General features: G+C 43.2%; 1 pseudogene; it reads left to right on the top strand.

Annotated features, from left to right (window-relative positions):
* Positions 1–1,780: 1,780 nt before the first annotated feature.
* LOC8034082 overlaps positions 1,781–24,314 on the top strand; it is a 62,234-nt pseudogene continuing 39,700 nt past the window's right edge.

The raw sequence follows: 24,314 nt of genomic DNA, 5'->3' as shown, positions 1-24,314 counted from the left end.
TCGGTGGGCGGTGGAAACGCCGCTACGATGCGAGTCTTCTCGGGGTGTGGACGAACATTTCCTTTGCACACAGCGTGACATGGGAACTTCAGTTCGCCATAGGCGAACCGGCACTCCGTCGGCTTGAGTGTCAGTCCGGCGGTCTTGACTGCTTGAAGAAGGGCCTGAAGGCGTGGCAAGGACTCCTCGAAGTCAACGGAGAGTACCACGACGTCATCAAGGTTAACAAGACAGCTCTGCGGTTTGGGGCCTGCCAGTACGATGTCCATGACACGCTGGAAAGTTTCCGGCGCCGTGCACAGTCCGAAGGCCAGCACCTTAAACTCGTACAGTCCGTCGGGCGTGACAAAGCCAGTCTTCGTTCGGTCCCGTTCGTCGACTTCGATCTGCCAGTAGTCACTCTTCAGATCCATCGACGAAAAATATCGGCGGTGGCGCAGCCGATTCAGTGTGCAGTCGATGCGGGGGAGCGAATACACGTCTTTTTTTGTCACCGCGTTGAGCCGCCGGTAGTCAGAATCGAAGCGTTCCGTCTTTCTTTTTCACCAGCACGACTGGAGAGGTCCACGGGCTGCTTGACGGCTGGATGATGTCGTCTTTGAACATTTCTTGGACCTGTTCGCGAATGGCCTCTCGTCCCTTTGGGGTGACCTGGTACGGCGGCCAATGCACAGGGAGCACATCGTTGTTTGTAACGATACGATATTTCGCAACTGTTGTTTGGCGCACTTTCGACGTCGTCGTAAAGCAGTCACTGAATTTGGCGAAGAGGTCTCTGAGCTGTCGTCGTTCCCTGGCACTGAGCTTGGGGTTAACGCCAATCTGCGACGGCGGTGCACTGTACGGCTGAGGTGGTGAAGGCTCATCGGAGATCGCGGTGATTTGCGCGGCGTTCCGGAGTTCCTTGACGGGGCTACAGCGGCACCTCTCGTGAGGTACTGCGCCTTTTCTTGAAAGGTAAATGCTAAATCTAAAAACAGTGCTCAAGCAAATTTATTGCTATCGAGACTGTATTTTAAGTAGTCTGAAAAATATTCCAGCAGTACTTCAGTAATCCTGGCTTTAAGAAAAGCAAATTGAACGCTTCGTAGAGAATTAAATTTTTCGCAGTAGAAGGTTCTTGTATTCACCCCACATTTCTTGATAATTGGCGATATAATCCGTAATGTTGAAATTTGTCTGTAATTCCTACTTCTTTTTTTTTTAATCCCAGACGTGCGTTTCTGCCGGTAGTATATTTTAGCGAAGTTTTATTCCTTTTTTAACCACACTGCTTTAGGTATTTTTCAGTCGTCGCTAAACACCCGGTATACGAATATAATAAAACTGACGCAGGCGACGCAGTCTATTGAAGTCAGACGTAAAAGCACACATCGTCGCACAAGCGCACAATATAACGTATCGTTATCATATACAAGATACCAATATCGCCATATACTTTAAAATTACTTCTCCATCTGGAAAAACTCAACATTTACGCACTTTTAGTATGTTGTTTATGGTAAAGGTTCGTTGCCCCATGTGCCGTTTCCAGATGGCATGTTCCTACACATTGCAGACTGCATCCACACTCTTCCTGTTGACGTCGTAACCATACAAACAGACTTAGAGGCGCGAAAATTAAACACAAACGCTTTAAATTTTATTTTTTTCCGGAACGTCCTACGCACGCACCTGCTGTTTAATTACGGAAAGGCGGTGCAATAAATGCGTTTCATTCTCTGGTATATATAAACAATTAGTGAATCGACGATGTTCAGACAGAAGATATTTTAAAAATATGTTTGCGATATTTCAGTGCACGTTCTTCGCGTGGCTGCTTTTGCACTTTGCAGATTGTGGTAAGAGTTTGTTGGAATAATCGTGATGCAGCTCTCACCCCTTGCGTTCACGCAACGACTAATAAGTAACTTAAGTTCCCTCAGTGCTTTGTCTATTGTTGTTTTCGTCGCAGTACACAGCACATACTCTCGTGAATTTTAATAGGAAATGCCACGAATAGTGAGAACCTTATAGCGAATTTGTTTTAAGCGCCTTGTTCGCAAGATGCCCTCCTTGTCCCACGTTGTAAGTTAGAATTCGCCATATTATTCCGGTAGCCCAAACTGGCACCTCATGAAAAGGCTGATTCTGGGCAATTACCATGTCGTCCTCCTGTTTGTCCTGGTGTTTCTTAATTACACCTTGCTATATCAATGTTACGAAATAGTCCCTGACGGCTCAAGGATCGCAGGACGGGGCCTCTCATGAATTGCGCCATCTGATTCGTCGTTCGTTCTTCGGCGTGGTTATCGGCTCATGCAGCAATCTCATTTGCTGCGGAGCGCTAATGAGATGCTCGGGAATTGACACGCCCCGCGCTCCTTAAGTTGATACTTGTAATCTTACTTCCCTTCTTTTTGCGTTAAATTATGCTTCGAAGAAGACAATATTTATACCCATCGCAGAAGGGTGTTCTGCTGGACAATATTTACGATACCGCTATATCTGTGTTTTCCTTTCGACGGAGTTTGTAAATGTTAAACTTTTAGGCCTTCCGCATTGTCACTTCGTAGTTTTTTTTAAAATTAAATCTCGGAACAGAGTCGTGTCTATCGAGGAATTTGCCGGTCGGCGGTCCTGTTTTTGTCAACGTGAAAGGAATGACAAAATGCGCCTACATGTGGTGTTATATGCGTCGCGTTTTACGTTATGTGGTAAGATAAATAATATATATCTCTTTAGAGATATCGGTATTTCCCCTGCGTCACCACATGGAAATCAGGCAATATTATTCTTTAGACATACTTATTTTTTTATGTAAAACGAATGTATTTTCAAGCGAAGGTAAGTCAATTACAACACACGCGACACGTACAACGACGCCGATACAACGTTGACAATTAAATAGGACCTGATCTTTAACTGAAGTTAATAGAAGCTAATACATGTTATATAAACACACAATTACGCGCATGACACTACGCTAGAATAACATGCACACACAAAGAACCGCATCCGAAGTATTAATAAATTGTTTGATTTGAATTAGGAAGACATGAACAAATTTCAAGGAAAAGTAACATAAAAGCGCACTTTAACTGTCTCTTCACGCTTTATGAGCAACAAAGTAAGCAAGAATCAGACGTCACTTTATTTTTATAATTTTGCATACTCTAGAGTTTCGAAGAGCGAGTTTCAGCCTTTAGGTGTGTTCCCCACGTAAATACATTTCACTACATTATAGGTTTTGATGACGGGATATTATCTGTGGATGAATACTAAAAAAAAAACAGCGAACTCTTGATTTTCTTTTGTTTTTTGCCTGTATTATATATATATATATATATATATATACATACACTGCAGATCAAAGATCATTTGTCTAGTCTGTTATAGGCTTGGATTTTTCATTTATTTCGTAAAAAAGAAGTATCACATTGATTCGGCATATGTTACTGAGCAGGACTTGATTTAGAGAGTGTCAGACATTAAACACCTAGATATCAACTTACATTCGAATACATTTTTTTTAAATCATAAAATAGCGATAAGTTTGAATAAGCTGAATTGGTTCTTAGCTTAGTCATCCGGGACCTTCGTACCGCTCTTACTATTTTTAAACGGGACAGATTGTCGACTGGTGAGAAGCAGGCCGAGTTATACGTCTGATATTGTCTTTGCATACGCCAGCGCGTGTCCGTGTTGTCCTGCAAGTTCGAGACGCGTGTGCGTCAAAACCGTCCGATCCGACGTATGCACCGTCGGAAGGATAGCCGGATCCGGTAGGTTTGGTCGTCTCAGAACCTTGGACTGGGTCTCCTGCCGTGTGAGGCCGAACTGCAAGATATTAGGCGCGTGAATGGAAACCTAAGTCAGTGGAAACCCAGATGGCGCGCACGTCATGCTGACGTCACGCACATGCTCTTCGTGATTTGTGTGGGCGGCAAGTCAAAGCGAGCACCTTTCTGGAGTAACGACGGTTTGAACGAACGTCTGCTTTGCGCCGCCGTCTTGCACATTTAAAAACAAATAAAAAAAACAATTTCCGAGACGCGAATCTTAATTTCAGCTGGTGTTCAAAGGCCACAGTTCTATCGCCGTTGGAATGTAGCTAATGTTTATTCTGTTGCCCCTTAATTTTGGGTGCTCCGGGTCGTCTATATTTATCCTGCAGTGTCACGAAGAACCAATTGCTGCACTGGCATTATGCGTAGAAAGCCGGCAAAAAAAGGGCTCCGCTAGAAACATTTCATATGATAAATACAATACAAGCAGATTTTCCGCGATAAAGCGAAGAGGCAATGGAGGCGTGTTTGTTCATTCTAACAAATTAAGTAAAAAGCATAGAATAGACAAGGACGGAGGTACATAGTAGACCTGAAGAAGACTGAACTTCAACAAAAAGTTATTGAAACTGCGCCCAGCAAAGAAAGCAGCGACATTAAAATCACGCCAGCACGTGCGTGAAAGGCACTCTTTGTGTGTAAGTAAAACGAAGATTGGCATACGCATTGATTCTCCCCCCTACCATCTTATCTTGTGCGCTTCCACATTACTACGTGAATATTTGGGTTATGGTCGTTTAGAAGCGAGATGTGTAACGGTCACCCGGGCCAGAGCGATCCCGCTATTCAGCTTCTGGTGCTTTATATCTTCATATGTCAAAAACATCACCCCCACGTGCTCTTCAAGTGAGGGTGAGAGTGTGTGCTTTAAAGACGCGCAGGTTGAGAGTACACTTGCCAAAAGGCAAACCCACCTGAAAATTGGCCTTATGTCCACTAGAGTATCGGCTTTATGTTCGCTTACCATCTTTAACGCTCATCATAAAATGATGATTGCACAATCACACAATAAGATTCTCATTTTGACTAGGCCGGGTAGGGTCTAGAATCTAACCAAGGAATTATTTTATGTTCGGACTGGCGTAAAAAATCAGTAAATGTGGAGAGTTCGTAATAATTAAACACGGTTGATGAAAATCGGCTTCAGAAAACGGTGACCAACAAAAGAACAAACATGACAGGACGAGGCTGAACTCGCAACAAAATTTGTTACATAAAACGACACACAAGAAAAAAATATATACAATTCACATCTTCATCATATAATATTCTTACACATACACAACCACACACTCATCATCCTGGCTGCTCATTATCAGGCAAACATGACTTCACGTTACGCCAATGTTATCCGGACACTTCATTGAGGACGCCAGGAACGTCCGCTTTTTGTGGGACAATGCAAAATATAGTTAGCTCACAAACCTGGCCCCCAGACATAAAATGTAAAAAGCCTCGAGAATCTTTCTCGTGGCCATCTCCATGTGCCCTCCCAGGAATCTCGCGTCAGAGAAGGCGAGCTGGCACAAAGTTCCTACAATTTAAAGAAGGCCACCTACCGCTGCTGTGAGCAAATGCGCATGCTCTCGCAGCCTGTCGTCCAGACACCTCCCTGTCTGCCTAACATAGAACTTTCCACACGATAGGCGATTCGATACACAACACACAAAACGCATGACACAAACGGGTTTGCATGTTTTTTGGAACACCTGACATTCGCACGCTTTTCAGCTCTTGCACCTACTCCAGCACAAATTTGGCTCATTTTTTGAGTAGGTGACAAACACACAGGCACTCCAAACCGACTGATTTTTTTTCAGGTTTTAAAACCATCTGTTGGGCTAGTTGGCTATATATCTTGGTAAAATTAGCGCAAAGACAAGGGAGGAGAAGCGTAGAGACAGGATACAGCGCTCTATCCTGTCTCTACGTTCTTCCTCCATTCTCTTTGTGCTAATATTGCAAAAGAACATATATATTTTTCAGGCTGTGGGAAATTAGGTGGATGTACGGGACCACCACGATTTTCTTTGTCAAAATCGAGACTCCTCTAAATACGCTTAGCCTTTTTGAGTAGAGCTCCCCACGCCCGTCAACAATGCTTGAGGAAAACAAGATGCCCTGAGTTTCTTAACAGGAGGCAAGAAACTGTTGCTCATCATGTGTGGGCATGACTTCCCCAGGGACGAGCCAAGACACGAAACCGCCCCCGATGCTCCTCCTAATCACTTTCGAAAGGGCTGACATAAAATCCAGGATTGCTTCCTTCGGCCGGGGACTAAAAGACCAACATACGTGTTCATCTCCCAGGCACAAAGACAGATCCAAGAACTGCAGAATCACTTCTTATTGTTCCTCAAATGTAAAACTAAGGTCACCTCAACACTTATTAAAAACATCCAAGATCAAAGCACCACGCTGTATCTCCTTCCGCTATTTTATGAACTACTAAAAAATCCACCACGTACCGAAACACCTTTTTTTCACAATGGAAACTCCCAAAGGGCTCTCAATAGTACTGCCTACTTTTACCAGGAAAATATCACTAAGGGTTACGACCACGCAGGACCCAATAGACACACCCGTTCTTTGCACAAAGCATTTACCGCATCCCGAGAAAGCCGTCAAGGTTGACGCCTCTAGAATTTTCAAACACCAGTTCCCATCAGACTCAATGCACGACCTCACCAAAGAGAGTATCTCATCGTCGAGGCAGGGAATAAAATATATCTCCGACATCTACGCTAAATTCCGACCAAGTTCTAGACACTTCACTCTTCAGAAAGTGCACCACCGAGTCACAGTTAAAAATTCGATACGGGTCTGCGATGCACAACTGATTCTGAAGGTACGTGGCCACCTGACTGTGCCCAGCGCCTCTCTCAGAAGCAATAGCCCTAGAAGGACAAACTGCATTTGCGTCTTTGCATTAAAAACACTTCCAGATGCATACCCGCCGACTTCTTGACCTTATTTCTCAACTGATTCAGGCTAAGCCCTGACACAGCTCTAAAGCCCGACCTCTAACCTCCTTCACCACGACATTCATTCGCTAAAGTTCTTGCTTATGGCGGCTTCAGCTCTTTCACCAAACAGGCCTTCAGGTAACAAGACAAACGAACATTCTTTGTCCGACAACACTCGAACACCATTGTGCCCCAAATAATTGACCAGTGGCTTCAGTAGATTCACCCCTTTCCCATATCGCCTCAGGAGTTCAAGGGAATCCACAGATTCCGAGACACAGGGCGGGCTATCCGTCACAGTGGCCCTACATGCCCGCATCCTTGCCATCACCAACTGCGAGAATCACAAGGCGTCCTCCACGCAGAACTTGGGGCCAAGTTCCAAGGGCTTGAATAGATCCGGCGGTACGCTCATCTCGACAAGGGCGGAGAAACTACCAGCCGCCAGGGTCACTTTTTCTTTCCTGTGACGCTGTGTCGGCAGCACCCTCATCCGCAGAAAGTCTGCGACGTTCACAATCATCTTGCACATTTCCTAGTGCTTTTTCTCTACATGCGCCGAACTGTGATGCACTAACACCGTAGTATAATATTGCTATTTTTATTATAATTACTAAACGTTCCTCATATTCTCAAAGTGATGCTCTGCCTCCTACTCGGCTACGATTGTATTCATGGGCCTGCAGTGACAAACTGCACTAGATTTAGGTCTGACCTTAAGTAACATATTTGATTGGCCTAACTAGCGGCGCCGAAAATTCATTATTTCAGGGAAGTAATAAAGATACTATCAGCTTCAAATAATGTGAAAACAGCTGAGCGCTTGACTGTTGATATTTGCTGCGCCCTCTGGGGGCCTCTGGAAACTGGTAAAACTACGGGATGGAGAGTAGGGCACTGCGAGAGTTGCATCCTACTCCAATGTGTTTGACCCTGGCCCAGCGCAACCCAAGCTTCGACGGTGCGCCGGTAGTGTACTGGGAGTTCCGTTAAAATCACTTTCGATTGCTAAACACTATACGAGGAAGCTCACCGATAGCAGCTGAAGGAAACTGCTGCACGCGCGCCTCGCGCGCGCGTCCGTGGAGCATGATCGCAGCGTCACTATACAGTGTACTAGAATACTTGTAGCATCACGCTTCTTCCTAGCTTGCACATTTTTTTTTATCACGCATCTTTCAATACGCAATATTTTGCAGGAGCCACGCTCTCTCGGTCCTTCGAGAGGACATCTGCGTGGTTGTGATAGCTGACGTCAGTTAAGCTTTACATAATTTCCCTGTACGAGCAAACGGCCGTTAACTTATATTTCACGCGTCTGACACACGTGATGATTATTTAATGTGCTGTCTGAACAAGATCCTGACTGCCTGCAAAATGTGGCTTGTCGAGAGGGACTTTTAGCAAACCGGTACCGTGTTTCGCGTACTGCACTACCGGAGCCTTCGAAGCATGATTTTATGTGCGAGCCCGGGTGGCACCGTGACCGCGGGGTACGCGCTTAAAAAGTATGCATCAAAGGCTCCGCAAGTGCGGTACGCGGAACACGGTAACGGTTTACTAAAGGTCTCCAAATATACTGTATTTAGTTAAAACGTTTGGTGAACGCTGGAGCTGGGAGAAGCAGCATTTTTGCGATCCCAGCGACACACACGAGACACAAGTACTGGAGGGGAAACAGGACGAGCACTATAAACTGATATATAAAAGTCTGTCGAGTAATTGAGTTCATTAGGCGTCAGCAGCCGTCTTGGGTCCCGCTTTTTCTTCTGTCTCGAATATCGCACAGTTTCTGTTATACTGTTCGCAAAAAGCAAATCATAACGCGTATGAAAAAAAAAAAAAGAAAAAGAAACGGCGCAAGCTAAGAGAGACTATGGCGCTGCACTCATGCCTCATGGACGCGCGCGCAGGCAGCATGGTCCTGCATGCGCTCGGCGAGTTTTCTCGCGTGGCTTGTCTCGATCCAACGAAACTGGTTGTAACGCCGACGGAACTTCCAGCGCATCACCGCCACGGCGTCGAAGCTTGGGTTGTGCTGGGCGAGGGTCGAACACGTCGGAGTAGGACGCACACCCTCGCAGCGCCCTACTCTCCACTCTGCAGTTTTTCAGTTTTTCCGAAGTCCTCCATGACGCGCAGCATGTGTCGACGGCCACGCGGTCTGCCGCTCGCATTTCATTCGAACCCGATAGTGCAAATATACATTTAAAATACTCTATCGCTACTTCTATAAAGATGTAACGGTAAAGTGATGAGGGTATCATTATGCACATGTACACCACTTGAGACTTCAATATCTTTGTGTCGTCCTGTAGTAATATACCATTCTCGGTCAAGGTTACTACGTATATCCAACTCCGATTGCTATACAACTTATATCTAAACAAGAGCATATTCCACTGTATTATTCGGGGTGGCAAAGAGAAAAGAGGGATTTATTTTCGTACTTTAAGGTTAGATGTTTAACCGAAAACATGTGCAACAAATTGCTGAGTGTTAGACCTTCTAAGATGGCACAATATGACTTGTATGAAGAGAAGTGCCGAGAAACACAGCGTATAGTAAGAACTGGTGTTGCACCGATGGCACCCGTGCGTAGCCCTTTGAAATTTAAGCCCCTTCGACGAACCGATTGAATTCAATTCACAAGGTGCGCTCGCGCCATATCATTCCCCAAATGTTCTAGTTCAAAACGGCTTGGTGTTCTGCCGAAGGAAGCTTACACATATTAGGGTTACAGAGAATTCGTTCTGTGATTTTCCTGTTTGGGGATTTGGTGCATGAAAAAAAAAAAAAGAAAAAAAAAGAAAGATTTGCCGAAGCACAGTGTTACATAATAGGTGATTATTCCACACTAAACAATTAAAATGATGAAGCAAGATTTTTTTTTTTTCAATTTGCGATAGTTATTTAACATCATTTTTGCTGGAAAGTGGTCAGATCAAAAATCGGTCATACGTGTAACAGAATCTAATCGAATATGTGTGTATTTAAAAGATACATGCTTCTATACTTTTAAGCCACCTTTTTATTACAAGTTGATCCCACGACACTTCTATTTAACCTAATACTAAACAAAGTTTTCGTGCATTATAATATAATTTATTTATTCTGAAGGTGTAGTGAACTTTTTGTACTTGTTAATGAGCCGTAATAAACCCACATATAGTTTTATTTAACTCCAATTTATTTCCTCAGAAAGAACATATACAGTCCAATTTGGCACACAAAAGAATAAGTTTTGTACATCATTCGCGAATCAAATATATAGGAAATAGGTGAAAATATTTGAAAGAATTATATTAGTCTTACGTTTATGTTCCCATAGATCGGTCATTTTGTCATTTGAAGTTTGAAAGGCCCAAACAATATAAAATAGATATTCAACTGCATATAACAGTAACAGTTAATAAATAGCAAGGTCCGTTTTCTGCATTACCTGGGAATTTCAGCAACCTTGATTTTAAAACAAAAGAAATCAGATTATTACAAAACTACTGGCAGAATACCTGACGATAAGGAAATGCAACTCTATTCCAGACGCAGCTCGTTCGACAGGCAACGTCGTCTATCCAAGGCTTCTCGAAGCAAGAGGACTGGACGCTGACAAGATTCTGTACATTCAAGATGACGTCGTACTCAGGCTGCAAAAGAGCTCAGTGCTCTCAGAAAGTCTCGTGTTTAGCGAGAATATTAATGGAAGAAGAGTTAACAAACTTGTAAGTTTTCAATACGACGAATGCACACAGTAAACATAAATATTTCTTTAAAAATATTATGTTTTAAAAGTTCAATGATATCAAATGATGTGCGTTTTATAGTTGCTGACAAGATGAGAACGCGCGCCATCCAGCATGCATGCCATGCCTTCCGCCGTGCTTTATTTTCGCGCGGGCGCTCGAGGCGCACGAGACGCCGAAACGTTGTCGTAGGTACGAACCTCGCGGTGGACAACGAACAACAGAAGCTCCTCCCTGGCGTTCTCATACTGTCAGTGAATATAATTGCATCATTCTTGGTGACGCTAGAGTAGCCCCCTAAATAACCTTAAAAATACAACTCATAACACAACGAGGTATTTGTTCTATGATTACCGCATTTCTCAGTATTCCCAGGAGATTTCTCGAAGTTCACCTGAAAGGGTGTTGCTAAATCCATCAACATATTATGGGGCGCGTTTATCATATTACGTGGTGTCCAAAGAGGAAATATTCGAAAATATGCGATTGAATGAACCGCACTTAATCGAATGAAACAAGGTTACTAAGCCGTCGCCAAAGATTGTGTATTTGGGCGGCTTCGTAATTATTCTTCCCCTCGATCATGCACGGTTCATTCAACTGGATATTTTTAAATATATTTATAAACACCTAGACTTAAGAAAACGAGAAACCTGAGAAACAGCTGGTTAAGGAACAGTCACTCCTGGCTTCCCTCGCTCCCTTTTAACTTGGTTACGTGCTTTCCCGGAAAACAACTGCGAATATTTTAGAAGTAGTAAGCCGCCCGCACGTCTTCGGTAATAGTAATGCTAGCATCCATAAAACGCATTTTTTGGTATCGGTGAAACACCGACAAAGTTTTGATTCAAAGAAACTTTCAAATATTTGGACTCCCCGCAGCCCGCGGAGTCTCATCGGTTCTCCGCCCTCGTTCACTGGATTTGGTTTTCTATTTTAACCCAGAACGTGTTTATTAGCTGCATTTTGTGCAAAAAGCTTCGCGCTCCAGTGTAACCTAAAAGCGTTGCATGTAGGCCGAGGCAACATAAAATACACACCGCTCGTAGCATTCATAGAAAAGAAATAGTGCGTAATTCGTAATTATACATAGAAAGCATTCATCGTAAACCGGGAGACGTATCAAGTGGGCGAGTAGGAAGGAATCCAAGCTCCGACGCTATAATCCGCAGCCCAACACTTTTGCCCGTCGCTAAGAGGAGTTGGTAAAAGTGAGCGCCTGCGATATCCTAGGTGACCGTCGGCGAGTGCAGCTGACTCCCCAACGATGAAGCGAAGCTCGTCACGTAATTATTCATTTTTTTATTTATTTGTCGTTATTGCCGGCATTTTTATATAAACGCTAAGGCAGAGAGTGGATAGAACAAAATGGTCAAAAACAAGACATACCATCGCAATACAGGCCAACTAATTAACATAGACATGTTTGAGAAGCGCATCGCTAAAAATACTCAGTGATTTTCAATTGAGAACACTTTTAAGATTATTCAATTGGCATATTGTATTAGAAAAGAAGGACGATTTAAACAATGTGGTTTCACGCTATGGTTTGATGATTGTTTGTTTGTGATTATTTATTGAAGACCTATAGCTTCGTTAATTGCTGAATAATTGTTCAAACATAGTCGCAAAATTACCATGAACAATATTATAAAGAAACTTAAGCCGATCTATTCTTCGTCGTGTCACTAAATCACGCACTCCTGACAAGACATACAATTCGGATATCGAAAACATAAAACGGTACCGATTTTACGCAAACCATAATACCTTTTTTGTACAGTCTCGAGCATATCAGAAGACAAATTTGTGCGAGGACTCCATATAACATCAGCACATTCTAGCATAGTTCTAATTAAATATCAATGAGCCAACCACTTTGTCTTTCTCGTACAGTGACAAAGGTTGCGTTTTAAAAACCACAGATTCTGCGAAGCTTTCTGTGCGATAAAATTTATATGAGGGTTCCAGGTTAGGTCAGAAGTAATTAGAACACCAAGATACTGAAATTGAATAAGAGACAAAAGTGCTTCGGCATTACTGGAGTACGTAAAAGACAATGGTGAGCATCTTCCCCCCACAGACATTTGAACACATTTCTTGCAATTCAATACCGTATTTCATTTTAACCACCATGAATGAATTGAAGCAAGACAGCCATTTAGCTCTACCTGGTCTGACCATGTGTTTACACTAGAGTATAAGACACAATCTTCAACAAAAAAGCGACTTTGCACAGACGGATTTTCTTTCTTCAAATCATTTATGAAGATAAAAAACAAGAACGGTACCAGGACGGATCTTTGAGAAGCGCCCGAGAATAAAGATGACTCACGGGGAAAACACCATCGACAGTCACATACTGCCATCGATAGGAGGCTAGCCAAAGTAATATATTCACATTACTGACAACACAACTCAACTTATGTAACAATGTTTCATAAAATATGCGATAAAAACCTTTCGCGAAATATAGAAATGTCACGTTCGTCGGACCTCCCGCATCAATAATGGCCGTAAATGCATCTACCATGTGTACTAGTTGTGTCACAGATGTCATACCACGTCTACACCCATGCTGTTCATTCTGAAAAATAAAATTACTATTCTCCAAGAACAAATCAAATGCTTGAAAATGAAGTGCTCTACCAATTTACTCGCCGTACACAAAAGGGAAATGGGTTCGCATTTTTCGGCACGGTGGTTGTCGCATGATTTAAATATTAGTAATACTACTGCGGCTTTCCAGTCGTTTGGCACATCACGCCTATGACAGTAAATCAAGTGCAAAATATAACCCACCTTTCCGCGTTCTTAAATAAATAAACTTTCGGAATATTGTCGGGATTGAAGCTCTTCCTAATGTCTAGATTAAAGAGGGCCCCGTTGCACAGTTCTATGTCAGCAAAAGTTACTTTATTTTGTTTCAGAAACCTCCACAACTTTAGGGGGTTGCTACGCAAATTGCCATGCAAGTAACATTAAAAAAGTGCATTTTGCGCGTGTCACTGAAGTATTGAACTGCCTGCGCAGAATTCGTATGAAAGAAGTGTTCGCCTTACAACATTTTTGAGCTCGACGTAGTTTGCGTTTCAGGTGATGGATGTCACGGGTAATCCATAGATTATGTTGTAGTTTTCACTTTCTTCACTTGCATCGGTATGAAGCTCTGGATGCAGTCTCAAACAATGCCAGCTAAAAGTCACGACCAAAAGTCATGTGTGGTACTGCTAGCGGTTTCAAACGTATCGTAAAATTCGAGAAAGCTCTCGCCCAAAGTATGGAGGATATCAACCTTATTAGCACAATTAAAGTCATGGAACTTGTTTAAGTCAACGGTATCCAATGGCTGACAAGCAAGCGAGAGAGTGAAAACAACAAGAGAGTTGTCGGAAACACGATCGACAATATCGCAGCTGGAACCTTGTCGCACGATCTTAGGTAAAACAACACAATGTCAAGAAGGCTTCAGTTGCGTTAGTAACGCGTATGAAGCTTGAGACAGATTACATAAAAAAGCGATGTCAATCAACAAATGCGATTGCTGACACTCCCGCACCGCCTGCATATGATCCCAGTCATTGTGTGGGAAATTAAACTCACCCACTAGTACCACGTGCCTGTAGCGCTTCGAAAGTGCGCAAAGAGGTTCATGTAGGCCCCACAAAGGGGAAACATTGCAGTTAGGTGGATGGTAAAACGCACCTACTATAATTGACAGCTGTGAAAAACTAAGCTTTGCCTAGATCATTTTAGCGTCATTAATGCAGCTTACACGAGAGCTTGTTGTGTTGCCTTTTACTGCAATTGCAACAACGTCGCCTCTCGAAGATCGATCCTTACGAAAGCTTTTCTAGCCGACAGGAAAAACATCGTCACTCGACAAGTGCTTGTTGAGCCAAATTTCAGTGAGAACTGCCACGTCTGGTCGTACGTCAGAAAAGCCGCTTCCACTGCCGTCACCTTATTTAGCAAAATACGAGCATGCAAATTTAAGAGTCTAGAGGAGAGGCTCGAGCAGATCGGCTCAGACACTGTACTCTCCGATTGAGACGCATGACTGTTTGGCTTTAAGCGCAGACTGCATGGCGCGTTTTTGCTCGCGATTCAGACGCGTCGGCGTCAAACTGACGTCATTTCCTGCGCGCGGGCGCGCGTTTTCGCGGGAGCGTTGGTTTCTGGCCGACCCAGAACAAGACGCGCGCGCCGAGGCGTCGAAGCGGCTCTCGCCCAATGAGGGTCGGTCAACTATCACGTGATCCTGCACCAGTATTCTGTTTCGTATTCAACACATTTAAAAGTGTTCAAAAGCTTTTTTTATTCATATAAAATATGAAAAGGTGTTTCTTTTGACACACAGACCCGTTTTAGTTACATATTTGTTCATTTAATTATCATTTTTTAGTATTTGCGTCAACATTTACATCGCCTGTTGAGAATGCTGTTATCTGGCAACGCTGATAACGCGCGGCCGGCGGTGCTTGGCTTCGTCTGCATGCGGGTGCCCCCGCGTCAGCTTCCGCGCGAGCGTTCATAGCGCGTCGCGTTTTCGCGTACAGAAAAACGCGCCATGCGGTCTGCGCTTTATACATACTGCCAAAAAACTGTCTGAACAATACGCCTGCGGGCCACAGTTCTGCGTCTACAAGCTTTTCGAAGTCATTTTCGTTCACTGACACATCAAATGAAGAATAGCTGTCATGCTTCGTGGCCAACTTCTTACAGAAACATGACTGCAGGCCTATCACGCAGCTAACAGTGTCAGAAACATCTTCACGTGCAGTCGACGGAGTCAAACGACATACAAAGAGCGCTCTAAGCCTAGGAGGCATAGGGGCGGCGGATAGCTTACTGTGTCGAGCCCGTTCCCACAGAAGGCTGGAACTTGCGCCGAGGTGAGTCACAGGGTGTGCATCGGGGTTTATGACCCGAGCTGTCTGGCCTGGGGTCGCGCTCTGCACCCTCACCTCGGAGCCGCGGTTATGACCGGGTGGAGGTTCCGATGGTAGACTCCATCCTTTCTAGGCGGTTGGCGGCGCCCCCATTGCTGTCTCTTACGTCCCGCGGCGAACGGAGGAACTCTCACCACTCGAGCGGTTGCTTTAAGCTGTACAAACCTCATGTCGGGCGGGGAAACCAGAGGCCTCCGAGATGGTTGACCAGCCTGTGGTCACCTGTTGGACGGTGGCGCCAGGCTGTAGTTGTACTTCACGGAAAGGAAGCGGTTGACCGCTCCGGTGAACGGCGCCAGGAGCCTCAGCAGCAAGGCATTGGCGAAGAAGCTCGCTGTTCTGTGCGAGGTGCATATGCAATGACTCGTTGTCAAGCTCTAAAGATCGTACTTCATCAGCCAGACCGTCAATTTTGCCGCAGAGCGCGAGCACCACTTCACGAAGGTCGGAATTTTCCGGCGGTGCTTCTTCCGGTATACTGTCGGAGTTCGCAGCCAAAGATGGCTTCTCGATTGTCACGTGCGAAGTCTCCGAACTGTTGCGTTTTGTACATGGGGCGCACTTAAAAGTACTAACACTTTTCTTGACGAGTAAATCGACGTCAGCGTTACCTACCTTGACGCATTCGCAGTAAAAGCTGCGAACGCACCTGCCCGAACAAACGATTGAGTCGCTGCCACACACGCCTTTCTCCGACGCCGTATCGAAGCGATATGCGACGTTACGGAGCAGATCATAACGCGCCAATGAATAGTGCGGCAGACCTATGTCCTTACGACTTCGCAAAACAGCCATGAGATAGCGTTGCGGGCACGACAAACCTTATTTCCATTGCGATGGCTTTAGTCGCCACAAGGCGCTTTTCGCAAGCCAATAGCACTAAGACTTAAAGGGCTTCACGGTCCCTTAGAAGAAGGAAAACAGATGAGAATTTCTCCATAGACCTCTTTTGAAGCTCACGTGCCGATTATTAGAAGGTCGGAACCACTGCGCAATGTCGGTACTGCTAACATTGTTGAAACTGCAAGTCATTTCATAAGATAGCGAACGTCGGAGCGCGGCCAACAAGAGGATCCGACGAGCCATTCAAATGGCGTCGGAAGAGCAGCATCACTCCACTCAATACTTTTTTCTGTGGCCGTGTTATTGCCTTCTAATCCATCCAAACGCATGAAGTGTGCCGTGACGTTGCAGTTTTATTTCACCATTGTACAAGGATTCTACAGCTGCCAACAGATGGCAGTTTTTCTGTAGGGGTCAATGAAGCCTAGCTACTGCTCACATTCTCTTTTTTCAAATGAATTTAAACTTGTCTTGATAAACCCCACAAACTCGAGGACCATATAAATATGAGATCTGTGCAACGTATGCAAAAACAGCCGAAGCTCCGCTCGATCAAGCAAAACGAACCATTACGCTCGCATAATGCAGGCATGACATAGTTCGTGCTCCCCAAGTTGAGCAGGTTGATCAAGGAAATATTTAATTATTAATGCGAAAGCATTAACTATCCCTGAAGAGAATCGCCATTATCAGCTTTTGAAGCCGCGTCAAACGGCACCTAAACTTTCCTGTCCGATGGAGCACAGCCTGTAGTCTGTAGCAGCGAATTGATGGATAGACTATCATTGCCTGGTGCGCGGCATAGTCCTAAGGAATTTTACCCCACTGCCATGGCGCAGCAGCCCGGCCTCCGGTAAGAGGGAGAGGGTGGCCGGGCTCTGCCAACACCACGTACAATAATGAAAGCCTCCGCACGGCCTCCTCTCCCTTCATAAAACGTCACCAGAGTCGCATCGCGCTAACTCGGCTATTGGGCCCGAGCCCGACCTTCGACACGCTGATTGGACACGAGCCCCGGCCGAACACTGACGCAGGACTCGTGCCCAATCTCAGGCCTCGAGTGATCTGACTGTGATGACGGTGCCGAGGCGGTACGGAGGCCTTCTGCCCAGGTGGTGTTGAATCTGCAGAGTGGCTGGCCATAGAGTCCGCCCGGACAGCATCCGCATAGGTCGCCCGGACTTGTTCAGCGCGGCGCGCAGCTTGGAGGAATATGCCACGTATACGAATGCTTTCGGATTCCGACACGTTAGCAGTCTTAAGTTTCTTTGTAGTTTTATTTTTCGCAACAAATACGCGACTTTGTAGCAGCATCATCTTCGTGACAGTCTTGACGCTGTAACCTATTCGCAACTCGAGAGCAGGACTCGCCGCCAAGAGGATAAAAGTGAGTTTAGAAACGCGGAATGCCCGGTGGTCGCCAATACTTAACGTTATTCAAATGTTGTCACGACGTCAGTACAGAAATGCAAGTTCATGCGGATGCTTTATTTATTTACCTTCACCACTAATATGTGCGTGAGTTGGCGGCCATAACGGGTGACGATGTTGATTTCATTAGAAAGTGTGGCTTGTTTGTATGACGTCCTGTGCTTGTGACGTGGTGGGTCATCCGGGTTTGATAATCTATTTGTAATTTACCATCTTTCAGTTCTCAGTTTGTAAGGAAATGAATAAAATTCTAGTTGTCACTAAGTGCTGTGTATGTGCCTTAGTCCTGATCCCGCACTCTAAGAAATGCCTGCGCGTCTACTTACCCGCAAAACACTCGACGGGCCAATCTCTGCGATCCAGGAAATCAGCTCAGCGAATGATTAGGCGGAGCATTAGTTTACACCTCAAAATGAGGTCTGTGCTGTGGCATTACGCAATGCAAGCATGACGCTTTGCATTGCGTAATGCTACAGCGCAAACTTCATTTTTAGGTCCAAACGAATGTTCCGCCCCATCTTCGCTGAGCTGATTTCCTAGATCACAGAGATTGGCACGTCGAGTGTTTTGCTGGTAGGTAGACGCGCAGGCATATTCTTAAAATGCGTGTTTTTTCCACTGCAATCATGCCCAAACTACATATAGCTCAACTTCCTGCCCTGTTAACGCCAAGGTAGGCTTACTGTTCGGCACGTAGATTATATAACATATTTTTAGAAATCTGCCCATTGCAGAACGGCGATTGCAGAGAGAGTGACAGGTGATACATGCAGCTTACACACTATTGTCTCATTGCCCATTTTTCACCAATCTCTCTAACATCAGAAAGCCAAACATTTTAAAAGGAAATATATTCAATTCAATTCAAGTTTATTGACTCCAATTTGAAGAAGGAGACAGAAAAAAAAAATATACATTGCGTAGCTTGACAGGTCCCTGCCTCCCATACAGACTTAAGCAAATTAGTCGGAACTTGCAAAAAAAAAAATACATACAAAACATTATACAGCTTTTGATATGATGAACAGTACAGAACTTGTAAAATATTATTTGTTGTTAAAATACAATTGTCTAATTTGCTTATTTGACATATTTTCTGTGTGAATGTTGTTTTTAATGAGTTCATTAATGGTAGATGGTACAGTATATTGGAGCATTTGAAATCCGTAATTGGTTCTGGGATGCGGCACTCTCCAGTGCTCTGGACTACGCGTATGATAAAAGGAAAAGCTTTTTTTCAGCGAAGCTAAGTGAAGGAATGATTTGTTATTACAATAAATACTATCTTTATATTTCTGGATTAATGTCTGTGTATATAAGGCAAAAACACGTGTTACTTTAAATTTTGAGAATACAATATCGGCATGACTATTATATGGTACATTGCTTTATAAAATTCAGTGCGTTATATTACATATTTTTGTTCATCAGATGAACGGAAAGGAGCTCGAAGCAGACATGTATTACGACAGAAATCGAATGGCGTCGGTGAACATAGAAGATAAGAATGGCGGAGTAGAAGTGGTATGTAAAGCACTGTTCCTTCTATGCACGTCATCTCAAAGACTGGCCAGGTTAAATCCGTATGGCCTTCAAATGACACAAGACGCCAGCTGATGCATTTAATATAAAGTCACGTCCTCAAAAAACACCATTTTAAATGCAAGCGAATTGCAATATGAAAAGACGATAACCGAAGTAAGTGTGGTCCCTTTTTAAACAAAACAAAAGTTGGTCATCACGCAGATAATTATGAATAAAACACACTTCCGATAGCATATGTTTCAGTCTTTCCGTTTGAAAGTTGTAGTTACTAAAGATATGTTTTGCCACTGTGTGATACTGCTCCAGCGAAGTATAAACCGGCATAGGCGCACCTTATTAATAATTTAATATGGTAATATACATTACTTTATAGTAATGTAAACATCGTACATAATCAAGAGGTTGGATGGATATATAAAGTCTGAGGGGGAGTGGACACTGCTTAATTCAAGTTATTTCCAGGCTAAAACAAATCACTGATAATGAGTAAAATAATTCCGAAAAATTAATTTTTCCTAAACGGTGTAACAGTTTGGTATAAATAAACAAAACACACACCTGTCGAACTCATTTGTATGTTATGTCATTTCTTAAATATCTATATTAATATTATGCACCGATCTGGCGACACTGTTGCAGCATAATACTAAGCATGTGTGCTCAAGATATATCTCGAAGATAACACGGGAATGGATGTCGAGAAACAATAAAATATATAAAATCAATATCATCAACTGACAAAACACTTCCTTCACATTATACTGAAGAACTTTTGCTAATAATTTAGAAAGCCTTCACATACATAAAATCAACTTTCCTCCCCTTATCTAACATAATCTCTCTGCTCAGTTTTATTTAATCTTTATTTCGACGTTCACGCATAGAATCATTGGCATGCCATGCTCTTCTTGGACATAGTATACACTGTTAAGTATAGGTTTGCAGATTTGACTTAAAAAATCATGAAAGTCACACTAACGCGGTCTGTGCAATGGAGTTATAAGGCGAGGGGAACATACTATAGAAAAAAATCGTCACGATAAGTCAAATAATTAGCTACAACTTGTAAAGTAACTTTTCCTTAATTCATGAAAAAATATCAGGTTCCACTTAGAAATTTGCTCAGGAGCATCGAAAACCACTATATCAATAATATTTAGAAAGACTTTGAGCGCGTGGTAAAATCAGTAGTGTGCTAAAGTTCCCACTGGTGCAACAGGCACAAGGCTAGCAGTGAGAAAACGCCGATGATAAGAGACGCAAAAACTGCTCCGGCGCGTTATGGCGCCGGTAGCCTTGCGCCTGCTGACGAGTCGTAAATTTAGCGGGCCATCGTGCTTTCCACGTGCTCCAAGTCTACAAAATGAACTGGTTTAGTGGTTTTCAATGACGCCCAGCAAGCTTTAATTGGAATTATAGGTTTTTTTTAATGTAAAAGGTAGATTTACATATTATAGTTAATTAGCCGGTTTATTAAGACGATTATCCGCTTATAATCAGGGCCTTTTGTTTTCGGGTAAGACCCGATATATCCCGTATTTACTCCCCGAACATATTTTTGAATAATCTGGTCACCCCGTTTTTTTCCCGGGCTCAGAAATCGAATTTCGCGATTTTTCAAATTCTGCTACTACGAATACATTTTCTAAGAAACGAAAGGACGGTCGAAACAAGCGCGCCAGCCCGAGACTTCGGAAATGAACCTATTCCCTTGGCTTCAGCGAAACTTCAGTGACATAATTCGAACCTCAGAATGTCGCTTTTACGCCCATTGTGAAGTATCGTTTGCCTTTTCTTCTTTCTCAGTTTGAACCAGCACAAATAAAATTTAAAGAAATAAAAGAGAAGGACGAGACTCTTCTTTCAAAGCATATATTTTGTTGCCTTCGAAGTGAAGTGATACTGTTGTGCATCGCAAATGTATAAGTAAGCTGTGATGGCGAGAGAACGTTTTCTTAATTCAGATATCTCTAAAGACCGCGTTAATCTAGGAGCAAGACAGAGACAGAAAAATAAAACATGCAGACAATTATGTCAGCAAAAAGGATTAAAAAATAAAAATAAAACAGCCCAAATTAGTACCATGGTCTAACGTCCTCTTATATACCTTGACTACTGTAAAAATACTTGTTTTTTTACAGCAAATACTTTAATTACTGGATAGTAAAAAAAAGTGCGTGTATTGAAATAAATCAAGACCATGTATCCCTAGTTCTACTTATAAATTTGCAACATACCCTGGAAACCCCGAATTTCAAGATATTTTATTCAAGAACCAGACTTCTCTCCGATTACCAGCTTCAAACAAAGCCCCTGAACCCCCCCGGCCTGATTTTTTGAAGAGATAGAAACCGAAAACGAAGGACCCTAGTTGTAGTCTGCCCCCAAGCTGTATAACTCACCTGCATAGACCGCATGGTACGTCCTACTGGTTTTTTTAAAACAAACTTTAAGGCCATAAAAAACACCATGTTTTTTCCCCTAAATACCAATATTTTTTTTTATTATTTTGTTCGAAAACTTTGAGAATACAAAAATCAGGGTGCATGTATTGAACACCTGAAATACCCATATTGAATATTTGTAATCCCTTCCTACTCATAAGTCAGTCAAAGATAGTGATCTGAATAAACCATTAATTACCCATTTTTTGCTTTAACTTGAGAGTACGACTTGTATTTTTATTGAAATAATTTTGAAAATAAACCTGGAACCTTATTATTATGTAATTATCTTCTATTTTACGAAACAAAAATTATCTTCAACTGTGTTTAGAAATGTTTTCTTGACCCGAGTGTGACGGGGACGGCTTCGTGTTCTAGTCGAAGTATAACAATTGAAGCTGCAGGGTAAGAATCCTCAGACAGGGTCAATTAAAACAATTTGTTCTCACCCGTCACAGTATTCCGGCCAATATCGCCGGCCTATTTTCTCTAGTTTCATCTATCGCCTTTCCACTTCGTCCGTTTAAATTCTCGACATCCAATGGTGTACGGCTGCTCTGATTGCAAACCATGTATTGAGTACTGTATTGTAAGTGACACCTAATTTTTGCATTACGATGCACTAAAACTTGGTCTGCTGCCCACATTTTGGTGCAGAAAGGAATTCTAGGTCATAGGCTTAGAATTGCACCTTTGGATATCAGTGCTCGAACTGGAGACGGTCCTATTCCGCACGAGATATTTGAGGTGGAGCAGCGTGCTGTCATTCCCGGCAACCACTCAGGTAGTACTTTTACAATGAATTGTATCGAATAAAAGCATTTTTAGATGAGTCAAAATTTTCGAAGGCACCATTTGAAACTTCTAATGCTTGCCGCATGTCCTTTCACTTTCTGGAACACCTTTATGAGTAATCGCGTTAAAGTACTGAGTCAGTGCCGAAACTTGGTTTGCAAATAAATGACGTGTGCATCTTTTACCAGGTTTCGGGAGTTGTGAAAAAGGTCTTCAGCTAGCTAAAATGTAGCAATAGGGGAGCTGGAAACACCACTCCCACGAGTGTCAGGTCATGCAGGCTACTGTCCCTCTCTCTCTTGGTTACTAATATACGCAGCATCCTGCCAAAACGGGACGCCCTCCTATCATTAATCGATAAAGTAAATCCCAAATAATAGTTCTGACTGAGACTTTGCCTCGCCCTGATATACTAAACTCTGAAATATTCCTTGCATCTGCAAGGCTTAAAATTTGCTGGCGTGACAGGGTGAGTCGGAGGGGAGGTGGTGTTATCATAGCCATTGATAAATATATACATAGTCATAACGTCTCAATCGTAACTACCTTGGAAATGGTTTGGGTGTGTGTGGACACCGATTACCGCAAGACGCTGCTGGGCGTTTGCTATAAACCTCCGGATTGTTCTGCATCATTTAACAATGAATTAGCGACGCTCTGTCCCAAAATATTAGACTTTTTCCAAATGTTTTCTAGTTGGTAGATTTTAACTTTCCGACCATTGACTGGCCCACACTGGCGACGGCCTCCGGAGAAGCCTCAGAATTTGTGGAAACGTGTTTAGACCTTACCCAGGTCGTTGACCTGTCCATACGGAATGACCACATTCTTGACTTAATACTATGCTCAGACCCCACTACACTAAATTAGATCTCTTACAAGAATGGCCTCAGTGATCACAGGCTTAATCAAACGGAAATCAATTTGCCTGTATCGACTAACAAATTTTCTTTCAAAACCATCCGTGACTATAATAGAGCGAATTATTTCGTCATAACCGAAAGTCTTGATGATTTTCTTCCCTCCTTCAAGAGAGACTTCCTCAGCAACTCGACTGAGCTTAACTGGAACGTATTCAAAAATAAACTAAAGGACTTGACAAAAATATTTGTGGCAACTGTGCGAATTCGGACGGAGAGTGACCGCCCGTGGTTCGACAAAGCCCTAAAGCGTCTACAAAATAAACAAAGAAACAATTGTATGTGAGTGCCAAGCGATCAGGTAGTGCTTCTGCTCGGGAGAAGTATGAGGCCTGTGCCACTCTATACGCCAACAACATAAAACAAGCTAAAACCAAATTCTTTACGCACGACTTAACGGCTATGCTGTGAAATAACTCCAAGGACTTCTGGCGATTAATGTCCCCAAACGAGTCCTCGGGCAACGTCATTCTTTCGGATAAAAACGACGATGCAGTGCCTGACGACCTCACTGCTACTTTTCTTAACGACTATTTTGCATAGTCTTTACGAGTGAGGTCCTGTCAGACATCCCGGTGGTCGGTGAAACCGGCTACTCCCGTATGGATCCAATCGAAATCTCGCCAAATGGCATTTCAAATCTGATTGAAACCACTAAGGTGTCAACATCAGCCGGTCACTACGATATTAAGATGAAGATTCTAAAAAAAACAAAAAAACCCTGAGTCGACTTGCAGTCCGATACAGAGCTTAATATTTCACCAATGATTATCCACATGTCAAATTCCGGACGACTGGACGATTGGAAAGATAATTCCAGTACACAAAGATGGTGATCGTATATCTGT

The sequence above is a fragment of the Ixodes scapularis genome, unplaced genomic scaffold (genome assembly GCF_016920785.2).
Source record: "Ixodes scapularis isolate PalLabHiFi unplaced genomic scaffold, ASM1692078v2 PGA_scaffold2__306_contigs__length_199485367, whole genome shotgun sequence".
Taxonomy (NCBI): domain Eukaryota; kingdom Metazoa; phylum Arthropoda; class Arachnida; order Ixodida; family Ixodidae; genus Ixodes; species Ixodes scapularis.
The sequence above is the reverse complement of the archived record's forward strand: the minus strand, read 5'-3'. Positions and strand labels throughout refer to the sequence as shown.